Raw genomic sequence first — 5349 nt, 5'->3', positions numbered from 1 at the left:
AGGTACAAGTAGCCAAACTTTCTTCATGAGTGGTGATACATGGATCAGTAGGCTAGGTTGGGGGAAAGAACTAGTACTATTGTCATGGTCAGCATAGCTTTTTTCATGACTTTTCTCTGTGGTGTCACAGCATCACTAGCAATAACAGTCAGGTTTAACTGAATTTTTACTCCTGTAATTTCCACAGTTGTGTAGTTGTCGTGGGTGTTTTCCAATACATGTGTTTTTACGAAATGGGTTGATGTTGTTTTCCAAGGCAAAAGAGAAGAATTCAGGAGCCAAATTGCAAGAGCAAGAATGAGGCGTGCAGACCTTGCGGCGGGTTCCACACGCAGTGGTGGCTCGGGTGTTCTTCTGTGCTGTCACCGCACCACTCCGAACCGGAAGCCGCAGTCACTGTCGTTCATCCACCAACCGAGAGCAGAGTGGGAGAGGAAGCAATGGGACGGAAGCCGCAGTCACTGTCGTTCAGTCACTGTCGTAGTTCTGATCCCAACAAAGATCTGTCTTCTGTACTGATGGCCACTGAACTTTGTTCTTCATGAGTGGTTATACATGGATCTGTAGGCTTGGTTGGAGTGAGCTCCTATTTTCATGCTCAGGACAGGGTTTTCATGACTGTTCTCTATTGGCGTCACACCCTTACCAGCAATAACAGCCAGGAAAGTAACTGAATTTTGTTCCTGACAACGTCAGGTCAGCTCTGTAGCTGTGATGTTCCACAGCGTTGTGTAGTTGTCACAGAAGCTTCTCCAATTTTTTCTTTTGAGGACGACAGTAGAGTTCAGGAGGCCTTGCTATATATCATGTTATTGTGAGGTCGGCTCTGTAGTTGTGATGCTCCACAGTTGTCAGCTTTCCCCAAAAAAAATTCAGAAATGGGTTGACGAACTTTACAAAGGCACAAGATAGCTGGACGACAGTAGAGTTCAGGAGCCCAATTGGTATATAGCACATTTTTTTCCATAAGAATGGATTTTTTTTAAAACTATAAAAACACTTTTTAAAATTTTAATTGTATGAACATAAAAAAAATAAGTTCGCATTTTTCTCGATTACTTGAACATTTTTAAAAAGTACACTAGAATTTTCAAATAATGCGGACATTTTTTAAATGCGAGAACACTTTTAAATACATATATTTTATTAATTACATGAAAAGTTTTTAGATCATTTGTGACGTTGCTGCCAGCTTGTGCTTCTAATTCATGTGACTCTGACATGATCAAGGTCACCAAACCTGATTGAACCATATATATGGTCACATAGTGCGCCCATATATAGATTGAATTTATCTCCAAGAAAAAAGATTGAGTTTGGAATGGCCTCTAATTCATGTGACTCTGACAGGATCAATATTTATACATGTGACTCCGACGGGATAATAGATACACTTAATGAAACCATAATCCCGGCATAGGGGTTCCTTTTCTGCCCATCTGGATGGTCAAACCATACAAACTCACCGTGTCAGGAGAAGAATATGTATGAGAAATAGGCCGTGATCGTAGACGAAGACAGAACTAGTGCATGTAGTATAATTTGCACTTCTTGTGTTTGGCGACTAAAGGTATTTAGTGTCCATGGATGGATTTCACTGTTCTAGCAATTGGTGCTATTCATGTTAATTCATTTTACTAATTTGTGCATTAAAATGAAAATTATAGACGTGACATTTTTTTTGTTTAATATCATGAGCGGTCTTGTGAAAGAACTATTTAGTGAGAGAATGTATCATGTACACCAAGAATTATGTATTAGGTGTACTGTATTGACACACATAATTAGGCATAAAACCACACAACCTTGGTTTTTGAAGTGTTCAATTGCTTATCAGAATCATAGTTCTTAACAACACATTATAAATGAAGTTCTTCTGTTACTTATTTTGTACGTATTAAAAAAAGTATACTAGTTAATTCAGATGTCTTTTACTTCTTTAAGTTATGCTATTGAAATATAATTGTAACTGTTTTGCGCGTTTAAGTTTATTGAATCTCTCCTTACGTATATATGTGTTCGTGATCAAGGTAATTAGATGACATATATATAAAAGATTACTAAACCGAGTTGAAACCAACTCTTATTGAGCAATATATATTCATATGGCTCCAAAGGGATGATAGAGATGCTTCATCAAACCATAACCACTCTTTACCTCTTTATATAATTGTTTGAGTGGATAGCTTCTTTGTCGTAGTTGGCAAGCAACATTGCAGTTCGTGTTGATAATATTTATATATGCAACGAGTACTACAAATGTAGATAAGTACACAATATGTAGTTGAATTAAATGATCACACAGTTGGCATGCGATGTTTGGTGGAAAAATTATGATGCCCAGGCCACAAACCATATTGATCACTGGCTGGCCTCCAACATATAACTAGTTTATTCCTCATATTGGAAGATTACATTTATAGTTTCTATGTGAGAATAGCAAAATGTGTGAGGGGAGTAACAACGAAAAGCAGGGTAAAGGCACAAATAATGTTCACATTTCATTTTATGGTCTAGTGGGAATGGGATGTATTGGAAATTTGAGTTGAGCACATTTTTGAAGACATGGTTCAGAGAAAAACAATTAACCTAGACAAGCATGAAGATGTCGTCTGGAGCATAGATTGTAGTCCGTAGAATAGGCAGTGTTGTCTTCTGTCTGGTACCCTCGAGCCCGATTAGTATGGTCTGGATTGGTACACGTAGCCCAAGCAGCAAGAAGCGCATCCAACGCATTTAAAAAAAGTAATAGATACTAGTGTCGAAGTAGTAGCAAAGAAAGCAGAGCAACCATCATCAAAGTGTGTCGCCGCCGGCCACACCGCTCGCTCAACCTACAAGGTCCTCGTTGCTCACCAGCATTCTCACCTGAATACTAGTTTCACCTCTTCCTCCATTCATCAATCATCTGGTTGGTATTCAGTTTTGTAATTCTCCTCGTCTGAAAGAGACTCGAATTGCACTGCTAGGTTTGGATTCTCTCTCGCCTTGGTGTAGTTTTAGAACAATATAAAGGTGGGATTGACTGTCTAATTGGTTAATTAATTGATCTACTAGGTATTGCAAAGGCTAGAACCCTAGCATGACTGCATGAGTAACTCCACTTTGATTTGGTCGAGTATTTAACCAAAAACTACCACAATTCGTGGAACCGTGCCTACAAACTACCACTTTACGATTTTGTCCCGAAAACTACCACTTTTTTATTAATTTGTGACTAAAAACTACCATGTGAGTAAATCGATTGATTCAGCCATTTTAAACGCGTTTATGACAGGCCTGGCCCGCATGTAAGTGCTGACATGGCATCGTAAGTCAACACCGTTTGTTTGACCGTTAAGTGCTGACATGGCTCGTCTCCCTCGCCCGCCGGAGTGGTCACCGGAGTGCAGCCCCTGCACTCCCCACGCCGCAAGCGGCGCATACCTCTCTTGCTCGCCCCCGTCGACTCCAACCACGGGCAGGCACGGCCGGGGCGTGGGCAGGGAGCAGGGCACCCGCGGGCGAGCGTGGCGGGGCCAGGCGCGCGGCCACGGGCGGGTGACCATGGGCGCGGCCATGGGCACGGCCAGGGGAGCGGCGGCCAGGCACGCAAGGGGGGCGCGGCGATGGGCGCGCGGCCAGGGCGGCAAGGCCAGGCATGCGGCCACGGGCGCGCGGCCACTGGGCTCGGCTACGGGCGCCCGGCCAGGGGTGCGGTCGCATCTGGAGGAGACGGCGCGACCTGCAGGCGGCGCTCTGGCGCAAGCAGGGCGGGGAGGAGGTCCGAGGGAGGCGGATTCGGGGCGGCGTCTACCGGATCTGGCGTGATGGGGAGGCCTGCCGGCGGCGAGCCCCGGGCGGCGGCCGCTCGGGGCAAGGCCATGGCGACGGGCGGCGCGGGGTGGTTCGCTGGGCAGCGGGGCTGCGCCAGGGAGGCGAGGCTGCAAGATCTGGTCGCGATGGGGTCGGCGACTGCCGGCAGTGCTCCGGTGACCACTGCGGCGGGCGAGGGGAGACGAGCGGGCGCGCGGGCGTAGAGGTTACGGGCGTTAACGGCTGGCCACGAGCGCTTCGCCACGCTGGCACCTAAACGGTGGGGTCGGGCAGTCAGATTCGGGTTTAACCCAGGCAAAGCGAGTAGTTTTCACACTTGGTAGTTTTTTTGCCACGGATTAATAAAAAAGTAGTAGTTTTCGAGACAAAATTGTAAAGTGGTAGTTTTCTGTCACTTTTCCGTGAAATGTGGTAGTTTTTGGCTAAATACTCGATTTGGTCAGATAGACTCGATTAGATTTTCTCGTGCCCCATACAATTATCTACAGATCAATCGATGTACTTTTGTGTGCCCTGCGAAATTACTTCGTTTCTGTAAGTTCAGGCTAATTGTTTGTTATCTATAGTCTATTACTTCGTTCGTGCAAGTTCAGGCTAAGTTTAGCCGTAATTGCAGCCTGCCTCACAGGTAACTGTTGATTCCTCAAAAAACCAACCTCTTACTTATACTTATTACTTTATACTGCCAAGCAAAAGGTGCGTTAGCATCCCACTCCCTGTTTAATCTCATAGTCCAATGATAAAATTATCTTGTCCTGGCCATGAGAAAACACTGAAACCCAATGGAGTCAAATATTTGGGTTTATGAGTTATATTACAAATTAAATAGTTCCGTGGTTCAGGCATAATTGCCCTCGTGTAGGGTTGACGGGCGGCCAGGCATGCTTGTTTAGGTTCGTGCCCAATATGCTCCCTTATGTACTGATTTGCCTCTCGTTTCAGCTGGCTCTGCAAAGCTGCTCCATGATCACTGCTCCATGCTGGTAACACTCGCACATGACTAGCGTAGCTAGCTGTCTATACTATCGACCAATAACCAGTTGACTTGATGATTGTCGTGTTCATTTTAGACAGGCAAATGCATGAGGGGATCCAGGCGAGTAGGCTGTACATCACTTTGCAAACCTCCTATATATAGCTAACTTCTTCCCCATGTAGCAGGATCACATTTAGTTTGTAGGATGAGAATGGCAGAGTATATGATCAGAGTGCTAACTGGCACAGATATCCAGAAAAGCACGATTCAAACGGAGAATGGAATGTATTGGAAATTTGGGCCGAGGAGAGTAATAATGAGGACCATGCAACAAGTGCTTGATGCCACCAAGCCAGTCATCTGCATCGAGGGGCTCAGTAGAGGAGCTGAACACACTAGGCTTAAGGTGTATGAACTCATGGAGTGGGACGTGCACATTGTACCCATGATGGTTGCCTAGATTGGTGTTAGGCGTTATGCACTCAAGGATCTGCATCGTAGCTTCGCACTGATGTTCCAGGGCAAGCATCACTTGCACCATGCTGGACTGTGTTGGG

The sequence above is a fragment of the Triticum dicoccoides genome, chromosome 4A, assembly GCF_002162155.2.
Source record: "Triticum dicoccoides isolate Atlit2015 ecotype Zavitan chromosome 4A, WEW_v2.0, whole genome shotgun sequence".
In the NCBI taxonomy this organism is placed as follows: domain Eukaryota; kingdom Viridiplantae; phylum Streptophyta; class Magnoliopsida; order Poales; family Poaceae; genus Triticum; species Triticum dicoccoides.
Note: the sequence above shows the minus strand (reverse complement) of the source record.